Source organism: Tursiops truncatus, chromosome 15 (genome assembly GCF_011762595.2).
Source record: "Tursiops truncatus isolate mTurTru1 chromosome 15, mTurTru1.mat.Y, whole genome shotgun sequence".
In the NCBI taxonomy this organism is placed as follows: domain Eukaryota; kingdom Metazoa; phylum Chordata; class Mammalia; order Artiodactyla; family Delphinidae; genus Tursiops; species Tursiops truncatus.
This window is the reverse complement of record NC_047048.1, coordinates 71,023,567-71,036,719: the sequence shown is the minus strand read 5'-3', so window position 1 is coordinate 71,036,719 and position 13,153 is coordinate 71,023,567. Positions and strand designations below refer to the sequence as shown.

Genomic DNA, 13,153 nt, shown 5'->3' with positions numbered 1-13,153 from the left:
TAAGCAACAAACCAGAGTAGCATTAGCAGTTCCCGTGGCTTCACCAATAGAAAATATGTATTTTCCTATCACAATGGTCTTACCGAAGGCAACTCAAAATATCATTTCTGCTTATCATGACTTTGAAATTATGCTAGTTATTAGACATACCACTAAATCTTCTAATATAGAAGCACATATGTTACTATATGACAGATTTGTTTTTAAAATATTTTGATAACTGCATTTTGATATAAATGATTCCCTCTGTAATCTTCTGTATGGAAGTTTATTCATTGAAAAATATTAGGCTGAGAAGAGGTCCATGGGCCTCACCAGGCTGCAAAGGGGTCTGTGGCACAAGAAGGGTTAAGAATCCCTCTGTTGGGCTTCCCTGGTGGCGCAGTGGTTGAGAATCTGCCTGCCGATGCAGGGGACACGGGTTCGAGCCCTGGTCTGGGAAGATACCACATGCCGCGGAGCAACTAAGCCCGTGAGCCACAGCTACTGAGCCTGCGCGTCTGGAGCCTGTGATCCGCAACGGGAGAGGCCACAGCGGTGAGAGGCCCGCGTACCACAAAAAAAAAAAAAACTGGGAGACATCGATAAGGGGGCAGTACAAGAAAAAATTTGGTCCATGAAGAAAACATAATAATTCAGTTAATAAAAAAGTTATGTTCAGGGACACTGTGTAGGAGTGCTGAGTCCCCTTCTCATGGTTCCAGCCCCAGGGACAGAGGTTGTCCAGTGTCACTGTGGGGAGAACCTTTCAAGGGAGGAGTGGGATAAGGACATAAGGGGAAGACGGGGAGAAAGTTCTGCTGTCCCCAGTGTGGAACAGGCAGGGATACGGGGCTGGAGGATGTGCTCACAGAAGCCTGAGGAGGGGGTCGGGAGGCAGGGGCTTTGTCAGTTCTGTGGGTTTAGAGCCCATGCTGAACGGGATTCCCGCTGTGCCCAGCTGTCTCCCACTCTGCTGTGTTGAGTCTGCGAGCCTGGGCTATGCTAACTCAGGGGTGATACAACCTGGAAGAAGAATTTGAGGCTGTCTTGGAAAGATGCAAAACCATGTCAGTTGCAAGGGGCCCAGATCACAAGGTCCTGCTGCTACCTGAGGGGTCTGAAGCTTTGAGGGCAGGGGCTGGGGAGTCACAGTCCTGTGAGGCAGGGAGAGAGAAGAGTCACAAACCCAACTCAGAGCTGTTCTCCAGCCCTATAGGTGCTTTCACTCCTCAGTGCCCTGGAAGTCACCAGCGGGTGTCAACTGGGAAGACAGGGACAGGAAGACAGGGATGGCCCCGGGGCTCTTACCTGTTTGATTTTAGGCCTGTTTCTCCGTGAAAGGATGGGGGCGGCAGGGCGGAATGAATGGATGAGTCACACCTCCAAGCAACAGCAGGAAGGAACAGCCTCTGCCGGCAATGACAGTGCCCTAGGTGAGGGCCCTTGGGGCTCTGACAGGGAAAGGCAAGATTCCCCCACTCAAATACCCTGGGTTAGGACAGGTAGGAGGGAATCCTAAAATGCAGCTACAGGGAGTGTGGTGAGAGGGAGCAATACTAAAAGAACAAACTCCAATACTGATGCGGACCCCCTACGAGGGAGTAAGAGAAGCACTGAGACAGCAGCCCAGTCCAGAGGGCTGCGGACTGACCTGGGGCTCAGTGGAGCCCCAGAACCAGGATTCCTTTGGTGCTAGAGGGCAGCAAGTGAAGGGCGAGTATGCTCCAAACCTGTGGAGGGAAGGAAGGAAACTGGATTCTGTTATCAGGAAAGCTGAGATCAACTAGCTTATAGAGGGCCCCCAGGCTTAAGTCTTGGAGAAGGGGCTAAAACTCCCAACTCCTGGGTCTCTGAAGGGCAGGATCAGTGTAGCTGATCCCTTGAAGACCACTTGGCCTTAGGCCCAATCCATTCAATGCACTGATTACCACTACGGGTTCTCGCTCTAATCCTATCTAGAGGTCCTCTGCAGACCAGGGGAGGGTACAGGCACATGGGAACTTTGTGGGGCAAAGGGAAGCTGCGGGTAGGAAGGGATGGAGTGGGAGAGAGGGTAACAGGTATCACGTGAGACCCTCTTCATTCTGGTGTTGTCCTAGAGCCAACAGCACCCCCTGGAAGGCCCCAAGCAAGACCAGGGAAGGTGCCATGAGGCAGGCAGCACAGGGCCCCAATAAAGAAATCGGTGCAGCTAAATCAGGGCTGGGGGAGAAGCCCTATGTATTTCGGATTCTCAGGGCTTGCTCTAATTCTTGTCATCTCTGCTGCACCTTGGAGTAGAAGTATTGGCACATGGCCTCCTGTGCCCAAGGCTGGAAGTAGAGCTCAGCTCAGCGCTCTTCCTCTGGGTTACCCACCACATCAGTCATGGTCTTGAGGTCCCAGCACTGGGACTGAGGCCAGTCATTGATGAAACCCTGAGGGTCTCTGGCAAAGCTCAGCATGAACTCTCGCTGGGTCTTCAGCTGATTGATAGTTTCTATTGTCTCATGGATCTTGCTGTCTAGAGTAGCAATCTCCTGCTGGCTGGCAGTAGACAACAGAAAAGAATTCATCTGGGTCTTCAAGGTATCATCTGCTTCCACATCAATGTCATAACAAGCTGTCTTTTCCTGATCATTCGGGTCAACACTAATGATATGATTAACGATGATGGGCTCTGGTGGCATAAGCAAGGCATGGAGCCGTTGCGGGATCTCTGAAAAACTTCATACGTTGAGACTCAAAGATCTGCTGGAGGTACTTGTCACAGATGACAAACTCCCGCTCAGGTGGGTCCTGGAGCTTACACGTCTTAATATATCGCCACAGTGCTTAAATGGTCACTGGACGGGTCTGGGTGTGGGTGCCCAGCGGCCGAGCCAGAGGAGGGTCCAATTTAAACTGAGGAGGCTGGTAACCCAGCATCAGCAGGACAGTACACCGTACATTCACATCTTCTGGCCTCTTCACTTCAAAGCCATCTGTCTCCTGGGTAGTGGCGGTCCTGTACCATTCTACCAGATGGTTGTCTGGCCCGTACAGGTCCTTGTCCAGTTCGAGCACCAAGGACTTAAAAAAAGAAGAGAACTTCCTCTTTTGTTTGGTGACATCATATTTGGACAAGGCTGACTTGATGGGATGTTTCAAGGCCTCCTGGATATCTAGCCATTTCCTCATGATAGTCTGGTCCAGTTTCCTTTCAAAAGCCAAGACACCCGTATAGGCCTGGGATTCTGGTACCAGTTCACGAATACTTTGAGGTAGAATTTTGTCAGCCATCTTCTTTTTCTTTGCACTGTGGTTCCGATTCTGGACCGCCTTCTGTTGGACCTGCTGGATCTGCTGAGGAACAGGTCTCCTGCGGGACTGGTCCATCCCTGACTGGGCCAGGCCAGGTCGGACTGAAAGGCTCCCCTCAGAGCCAGGGGGTCCCATGGAAGGTCCCTGAGGTGTCGTTCGCCTGCCTGGTAGCATACCTGGTCTCGGATAGGCCGCTCCGGGCATCGGGGAGCGGTACAGCCCTTGACCCGGTGCCGGGCCCATTCGTACCGGTGGCCCCGGAGTCCCACCTGGGCCCAGGGCAGCCTCCGCGCCCACCCCTCCTGAGTCCTGAGGCTCCAGCGCTGCCGCTCGGAGCCACAGGCTGGAAACCTGCCCCGGCCTCCATCTTTCCCGGAGCCAGAACCCAAAAGTTCAGTTTTCTATTGTACAAATTGTACGAGCAGGGGGACTTCCCTGGCGGTCCAGTGGTTAAGACTCTGCGCTTCCAATGTAGGGGGTGTGGGATTGATCCCTGGTCGGGGAACTAAGATCCCACATGCTGAGTGGTGAGGCCAAAAAAACCCATAGTACATGCACATCATAAACAAGTTAGAGAAGTACAAAGAGGACAGCAAAAATCACCTCCAACCTCACTACCTGTTCGGTGAACATTGTTTTAGACAGCACTTCATGCAGATATACATAAATATACATACACACCCATACAAACTTACATAAAGATAAATATATGTATTGGTATAAAGATATATACATAGTTTTAAACAAAAACAGGATCAAACTACACACTTACTATTTTATTTTTATTCTTTTACTAAGTAATACATTGCATTTATCTTCCATAGCAATAAGAATTGAGGCAGGTAATTGTCTTCACCATACCAGGAAGCTGAGACTTGTCCATGATCACACCTGTTGAGAGAGGAAGAAATCTCTTGGTCATCCCAGAACTACTTATTCTTCAAGGACCTCATGTCTGTGAGGGGGTAAACCCTGGAGTTCAGCTGAACTGGGAAGCTTTCACCCTCTCAGCTGCATTTACTTAAAAGCTTGTAACTTATGTAACTGGAAATCTTAGAGATTTCAGGGGATGCTAGCTCCGGTGCAGGTCCCATATGCTGAGTCCCAACAGAGATCTATTGCTGAAAAACTTCAACTCAACTGTCACACTTTGGAGGCAGGAATCTGGCGCATCCTGGGCCCCTTTCTTTATCTTGGTTCTGATTCTTCTGTGAAACAAACGGGAGCAAGGAGCCAGTTGTCTCCGTAACCCTCAGTGCAGCAACTCACCACTAGGTGTCTCCATGGCACCATGTGCTGTAGTCCGTGGATAGAGAGCCACGCCCACAAAGGTTGATCTCTTCATCCTGTCTGGCTTCCAGGAACGGGAGGAAAATGAGAGAGGGTAGACTTCCTGAGCTTGGTCCCAGGGTTTATTTAATCTTAGGTTTATTTAATCTTCAGGATCCCAAAGCTCAGAATGGCTGCATCAGAGTCACCTAAGGAGCTGGCTGAAAGCAGGGATGCCAAGGTTTTGCTCCCGGAGTAGTGGATATCAACCTTGCCTACCCATTAGAATCACCAGGGAAGCTTTTTTTTTTTTAACATCTTTATTGGAGTATAATTGCTTTACAAAGGTGACCAGGGAAGCTTTTAAAAAACAAAATGTTGGAGCGTGTTAGGGACTGAATGTTTATGTCCTCCCCAAATTCATATGTTGAAACCTTACTCCTCTCTCCCAACATGTGATGGTATTAAGAAGTGAGATTTGGGGAGGTAATTAGGATTAGATGCAATCATGAGGGTGGAGCTCTCATCAGTGGGATTAGTGCCCTTATGAGCCATGAGAGAGCTTGCTTCCTCTTTCTGCTTTCTGCCATGTGAGGATACAACTGAGAAGCCGAGAAGTCGGCAGTCTGCAACCCAGAAGAGGACTCTCACCAGAACCCGACCACACTGGCACCCTGATCTTGGACTTCCAAGAACTGTGAGCAATAAATTTCTGTTGTTTATAAGCCGCCTAGTGTATAGTATTTCTGTTATTAGCGCCCCAAACTGCTGCTGAGACAAGGGGCTCCAAGCTCCCCCATAGAAACACTGAGAAAACAAGCAGATACTGTCAGAATCAACTTTGTAAGAACTTTGGAAAACCATCAAGGTTTACAGCAACCAACTGAACGCTGAATAAAAAAAAAAAAAGGCAACTTAAGAATGGCTCAGGGGACTTCTCTGGTGGTTCAGTGGTTAAGAACCCGCCTACCAATGCAGGGAACATGGGTTTGAGCCCTGGTCCAGGAAGATCCCACATGCCGCAGAGCAACTAAGCCCGTGCGCCACAACTGCTGAGCCCACGTGCCACAACTGTTGAGCCTGCGTGCCTAGAGCCCGTGCACCGCAGAAAGAGAAGCCACCGCAATGAGAAGCCCACGCACCACTACGAAGAGTAGCTCCGATGCAGCAATGAAAACCCAACACAGCCAAAAATAAATAAATTAATTAATTAAAAACAAAACAAAACAAAAAAAGATGGCTCAGTGCAAGCAGGGAGTATGGGCTAAAGCAGACCTGCAAACAGCCTCCACAACACAGAGCCCATCTGCAAAGCCTGAGAGGTATGTTTTGTTTTAAGTTCCAGGTGTGCCAAGAAATCTCTGTCAAGGTACTAGTTGAACATGAGCTGAAGGAACAGATTTCAGCGACTATATACGACGTGAGATACAGCCTATGTAAAATAGTTTGGGAAAAATCACTAAGCAAATGGATGACTGCAGCCTTCATCAATCTAGATCAGCAACCCCTGGGGAAGGGGGAGAATCTGATTTTCAGTTACCATATTACAATATTCAAATGCCCAATCTCAGAAAAAAACAATCACAAAGCATCCAAAGAAACAGGAAAGTATGGTCCAGTCAAAGAAACAAAATTAATTGACAGAAACTATCCCTGAGAATGCCCTGACGTTGAACAGATGAGTCAAAGACTTGAAACCAACTGCCTTAAAAATGCTCAAAGGACTGAAGGAAACCATGGACAAAGAACTAACAGAACTCAGAAAAACAATGTATGAACAAAATGTGAATATCAATATTCTATCAAAAGAGACATGGAGAATTCCCTTGCCGTCCAGCTGTTAAGACTCCATGCTTTCACTGCTGTGGGCTGGGGTTCGATCCCTGGCTGGGGAACTAAGATCCCACAAGCTGCGTGGTGTGGCCAAAAAAGAGAGAGAGAGAGATGTGATAAAAAAGGAACTAAATAACTGTGCTCCGCAACGGGAGAGGCCACAGCAGTGAGAGGCCCGCGTACCGCAAAAAAAAAAAAAAAAAAAAAAGTTATATGTGTGTCAAGCAATAAGAGGATTAAAGTGAGACAAGAGGATAGCGGGGGATGAGAGCAGCTATTTTGGATGGAGTGGTCATAGTGACATTTGAGAAGTGGCCTGGAAGAAATGAGGGAGTGAGCTTGGTGCTAGAGAATGTCTGGAGAAGTGCTGTCAGTTGAACAGAAATCTATGAAATCTTGGTTTAAGGATAATAGTCACAGCCTCCCATCAGCCAGTTTCTTTCTTTTGTTTTGGGTGCGTCTCTTAGCTGAGTCTTACTTACCTCTGCTTTCCACCAGCCATGTGGATTTCAGGCAAGCCACATCATCCCTAAGAGTCATAGTGTCTTCATCTGTAAAATACACATCATAACCATAATCATACCCACCTCACTGTAGGGTTGCCGAGATAGGGAAGCACAGTGCAGTGCTTAACAGCATGGCCACTGCAGCCAAACAACCTGCGTTTGGAGTCTGCCTATATAACCAGACTATGTATAGCTATATAACCATGGGCAAATTACTTAGCCTCTCTGGGCTTTTGGTTTGTGTGGTGGGCACATTGACTCCCCCCAACATATCCACATCCTAATCCCAAATGTGTGAATATGCCAAGTTATATGGCAAAAGGGAATTAGGTTGAAGATGGAATTCAGGTTGCTAATCAGCTGGCTTTCAGATAGTGAGAATAATCTGTGTTTTCCAGGTGAGCCCAGTTTAATCACAAGGGCCCTTAAAATTGGAAGAAGGAGGCAGAAGAGAAGGTGCAGAGGGATGTGACCACAGAAGAACTGTCAGAATGATGTGATGTGAGAAGGACTTGGCTCATCGATGCTGGCTTTGTAGCTGAAGGAGGCCACAAGCCAAGGAATGCGGGGGGTCCCTAAAACCTGGAAAAATCAAGGAAATGGGTTTCCCCCTGGACTGAGAGAGAGGAATGCAGCCCTGCTGATACCTTGATTTTTAGTAAGGTCTGTGTAGGACTTCTAACCTTCAGAACTGTAAGATAATACATTTGTATTGCTTAAGCCCCTAAGTTTGTGGTAATTTGATATAGCAGCAATAGGAAACTAATACACCTTGTCATCTGGAAATCAACAAAATAATAGTATCTGCCTCATAGGTTTGTTGGGAGAGTTACGTGAATTCACAGCAGTGCCAGGAATATCACAAATTCTTGTGGTAGGTGGAATAATGAATGGCCCACTGAGGATGTCTGCATTCTAATCCCCAGAACCTGTGAATGTTACCTTCCCCCCGACCCTGCACGGAAAGCGGGATCTTAGTTCTCCGACCAGGCATTAAACCAGTTCCCCTGCAGGAGAAGCACCGAGCCCTAGCCACTGGACCTCCAGGGAAGTCCCTGTGAATGTTACCTTACGTGGCAAAAGGGACTTTGCACATGTGAGTAAATTAAGGATCTTGAGATGGGGAGATTAGTCTGGATTTTCCAGGTGGGCTCAATGTAAGCACAAGGGGCTTGCAAGTGAAAGAGGGAGGGAAGAGGCTTAGAGTCTGAAAAGGAGATGTGACAATGAAAGCAGAGGGCAGAGAGACAGAGAGATTTGAAGATGCTGTGCTGCTGGGTTTGAAGATGGAGGAAGGGGCTCGGATCCCAGGAATGTGGGCAGCCTTTAGAAGTTGGGAAAGGTAAGGAAAGGGATTCTCCCCTGAATTCTCCAAAATGAGCATATTTTAGGACTTCTAACCTCCAGGACACTAAGAGAATACCTTTGTGTTTCAAGTGTTAAGTTTGTGTTAATTTGTTACAACAGTGATAGGAAACTGACACAGTTCTCAATAAATGTTAGCTCTTTCCATGAGGTATGGCCTTTGGTATTCTGTCAGACATGTGGTTAGTGTGCTCAACAAATCCCAACCACCTCCTTGCTTTTGCTTTCATTTCTGCCAGGAATGTAGGTGAGATTTCTGGAAGGAAAGCAGCCATCTTGTGACTATGAGGGTGAGAGCCACCTGCTAAGGATAACAGAGCAGGAAGATAGAAGAAACTTCAGTCCTTAATGGTTTCTTTGAGCCTCTGTACCAGCCTGGACTGCCTACCTCTAGCCTTCTTGTTACATGAGAAAAAGAAAGCTTTATGTGGGCAGATTCCTGTTACATGCAAATCCATGCAATCCTAACTGACAAGTTCTCCAAGAAAAGTGTCTCCTCTGCCTTGCAATCCTTACATGTGGCCTTAATAAGCATCTGTGGTGGCCCAAAAATAAACCTGGGTGGGGAGGAGGGATTGGCCATGGGTGTGATTCTGAACTTGCTGAGTCATCACCTGTTCCAGCCATGCTCTGGAGGAGAGTGCTATTAATTATACTCTCCCCGGCCAGCCGGGCACAGGAGGCTGCGTCTGTGTGTTCTCAGGGAAGCTCAAATATAGCTCAGGCTCCTCCACTGCTTTTGCTGAGTGTGCAGCATCTTCACGTCTAGCAGCCCCAGTGAAGAATGGGGAAGCTTCTCCTGGGAGGTTAGGGTCTGAAAAGGCACTAAAACCAGGGATGTCGGCAAGGCCTGGCTCAAGGAAACAAGATCTCTATTCCTACTGCCTCCTGCAAGGTGGGTACCATACTGCCACCTGCTAACTTCCTAGTTAGCAGGTGACAAAACTCGCTTGAGGTCCAGAGGGTGGAGTGACCATATGTTACATTATTTGGTTGCATGCAACCAACTGGACTCTATAACTGGGGAAAAAAATAATTTGGGGCCTTCCCTGGTGGCACAGTGGTTAAGAATCCGCCTGCCAATGCAGGGGACACGGGTTCGAGCCCTGGTCCGGGAAGATCCCACATGCTGCGGAGCAACTAAGCCCGTGTGCCACAACTACTGTGCCTGCACTCTAGAGCCCATGAGCCACAACTACTGAAGCCCACGCGCCTAGAGCCCGTGCTCCACAACAAGAAAAACCACCGCAATGAGAAGCCCGTGCACCGCAACGAAGAGTAGCCCCCGCTCGCTGCAACTAGAGAAAGCCCGCGTGCAGCAACAAAGACCCAATGCAGCCAAAAATAAATAAATAATTTAAAATAATAATAGTAATTTGGGGGACGAATATAATATGGCTCACAGAATTGCATAAGAGGATAAAAAACCAACTTGGACACAAAGGCAGACAGAATTCCAGGGGGTCTGGGTGGCAGAAGCAAGCACTGGGTGACAGCTTGGGTCATGAGTCTATTCCACGGTTAAAGGAGGGCTGGACACCTTGGCTGACAGTCTTTCTAAATGGTATTGGGAAGAGTGATTTTTTAAAAGATTTGTTGAAGTACAGTTGATTTACAATGCTGTGTTAATTTCTGCTGTACAGCAAAGTGATTCAGTTATACATATATCTACATTCTTTTTCATATTCTTTTCCATTATGGTTTATCACAGGATATTGAATATAGTTTCCTGTGCTCTACAGTAGGACCTTGTTGTTTACCCATTCTATATATAATAGTTTGCATCCGCTAATCCAAAACTCCCAATCCATCCCTCTCCCCTTCCCCGCCCCCTTGGCAACCACAAGTCTGTTCTCTATGTCTGTGAGTCTGTTTCTGTTTCATAGATAAGTTCATTTGTGTCATATTTTAGATTCCACATATAAGTGATATCATATGGTATTTGTCTTTCTTTGACTTGCTTCACTTAGTATGATAATCTCTAGGTCCACCTATGTTGCTGCAAGTGGCATTATCTCATTCTTTTTTATGGCTGAGTAATATTCCATTGTATATATGTAGGGAAGAGTGGTTTTCCTGAAGCATCCTGAGGGTTCAAGTACCAGAAGATTGGCAAGAGGAAGTTGGGTGGTACAAACAAACAAACAAACAAAAATGTCCCCTGCAAGTAGTATAGAATCGGTCAAGGGCATGGGTTTGGGGAGCTAGCTGACCTTAGTTAAAATCTTAGCTCTGCCCTTTACTATCTGCCTTTGGTCAAGTCAATTAACCTCTTTAAGCATCAATTTCCTCACCTGTGCGTGATGGGAGTGAGACATGTTTAAACCCAATAGGATATAAGCTCTTGAGGGTAGAGATTTTTGTCTTTTGCCCCCGCTCTTATATCCCCAGCGCCCAGACTAGAGCGTGGCTTGTAGTTGATGTTCAATGCATGTTTGTTGAATGAGTGAATGAAATTTACATTTGTCCCAGAATACCTCTTAGGTAGTGAACTATTTTGTTGGAAATCTAATTTGATAGAGGGACTCGGAGTGGAAAGTGAGCAGCCCCTGCTGCCTCATTGCCTCACTCCGGGGAGGGAGAAAGAGAGGGAGGGAGGAGATCGAGGCAGACACTGATGGAGTAAGGAGACGTCCACTCTGTAGACTCTTCCTGACAGGCTCCCCACCAGCCTGGTGACCTGTGTGCTCCCATCAGTCACCTGCCCTCATCCTCACAAGCAAGGCTCTTCAGCTGAAAACAACAACCCCATGTTGAGGGTAGGAGGGATCCGGTCCAGCTATCTCCAGGGCTCCAGCACAATGTTGGCATATTCAACTCGGCTCACAGGTCTGACAGGTTAAGACGTCTGAAAGTCACCACCCGCTACATTTCACAGTGAACTGTGGCAAACAGAATAAATAACAGCCCTGTGGAATGTGTGGCTTATTTCAAAAAGCACACACTGCAGGACTTCCCTGGTGACCTGACGTCGACTCTCAGTCATGTTTTTCATCCATAGCTTGACAAGGTGAAATTCTAAGCTGTTTGGTTCCCCAGGGCCATGGCAGAAATACAAAGCATAAACAAAAGAGGCAAACCTTGAAGAAATCAAGATTTGGGTCTCTTTGATCCCTCTAATAACCAGGACCTTTGCCATATTGTTCACCACCCTCAGAAGCATCACCATCGCCAAGCCCCCAATTACCACCACCACTACCCTTTTCCACCACTGTTACTCCACCGTTATTACCACCACCATTTACCATTTAGCCTAGCCCACCTTCAACGTGTTCAGAACACTTACATTAACCTACAGCTGGGTAAAATTATCTAACACAAAAACTATTTTATAGGAAAGTGTTGAATATCTCATGTGATTTATTGAACACTGAACTGAAAGAGAACAGAATGGTTGTCTGGGTACAAAATGGTTGTAAGTGTATTGTTTTTTTACCCCCACGATCTCATGGCTGACTGGAGCTGAGGCTCACTGCCACTGCCCAACATATCACTAGCCTGGGAAAAGATCAAAATTCAAAGTACAGTTTCTACCGAATGAATGTCACTTTCACACCACCATCAAGTTGAAAAATCGTAAGTCCAACCATTGTAAGTCAGAACTGACAATATTCGTGCTCCAAAGCTCTCTGTGGGATCAGGCTGAGGCTAGACTTCAAATGAGTCCACATTTTTGGCCTAGCTTGGCCCTGTCCTATTCTGCTTCCTTCATTTACTAACAGGGTTCACCTGAGAAGTCCCTTGATCAATCACTTGTACAAGAATCCCATTTCAGACTTTGATAAACCCCACGTAATATACACTACTACCACTTTGGTGACTGTTCTAGTGGACACATTTTGGATTGCTTTCCCTGCCCATACCCCTCCTGGAGGGAAATCCACCTGCACGGACAGGGCTGTGCTGGAGCTGGCCAGCTCTAGCTCATGAGGGCCAATCGCCCACATTCTTCCCAACTCTGTGTTCAGGGAAATCACACTGGTAGCTTGAAATCAGCCATGGTGGCAGTACTTACACCATGGAAATTGGCAGAAACATTTTGCTGTTATTGTTTGTTTGCTTTGGAGTGCTGGTTGTTAAATATTTACCAGCATACCACTCGGCACAGGTTGGCCATACAATTGCAAACCCTGGTTGGAATTCCAACCCTAAGTTGTAACTTAAGGGGCTGAGATAGACTCCTACCCCTGGGGAGACTTACCCATAAGCTGCCAGTGACGTACGAATTACGTGGCCTGGTGAGAAAAAATGGCTTAGGCCAGCAGATGTCTAATGGAATTGGGAAATCAATAAACTGTGGCAATTAGAGTTGAATAAAGATAATCATCATAGCTACTATTTATTGCAGGCTAAGCTAAAGTTGTGATGCACTAAGCACATTGCCTGTGTTATTCTTTTTTTTTTTTTTTTTTAGCTATGCCACGCGGGATCTTTGTTCCCCAACTAGGGGTTGAACCTGGGTCCTCGGCAGTGAAAGCGCAGAGTCCTAACCACTGGTCCGCCAGGGAATTCCCTGTAATTCTTATAACACCCCTTACAGGAATATTATCATCCCCTTTTATCAGATTGCACAAGTTCAAGGAGGTAAAGTCCTTGCCCAATACCCCATAGCTTGGTGGAGGAACTGGAATTCAATCCCCTGTCTTTCTGCCTTCAGAGCCTGTATTCATAACCACTCATGAAGCAGAGCTGGGGTCTCAGACAGGCAAAAAGCACAGACACGGTGATGTTATGAGGGAGTAGAAACTAGAGGAAGTAGAATGTACTCATCAGGATACTTGGCTTCAAGTTGCAGGAACCAATCTTGAACTAGATTCAGTGAAAGAGTTCTTCATTGGTTCAAATCGGAGGCCGAGGTACAGCTGAGGCTGGTCTTAGCACTGACTCAGAGAAGAGTCTGGAATCCAAAATCAACC

General features: G+C 47.0%; 1 pseudogene; it reads right to left on the bottom strand.

Annotated features, from left to right (window-relative positions):
* Positions 1–2,198: 2,198 nt before the first annotated feature.
* On the bottom strand, positions 2,199–3,631 carry LOC101316863 (SWI/SNF-related matrix-associated actin-dependent regulator of chromatin subfamily D member 1 pseudogene; annotated as a pseudogene).
* Between the last annotated feature and the right edge of the window lie 9,522 nt (positions 3,632–13,153).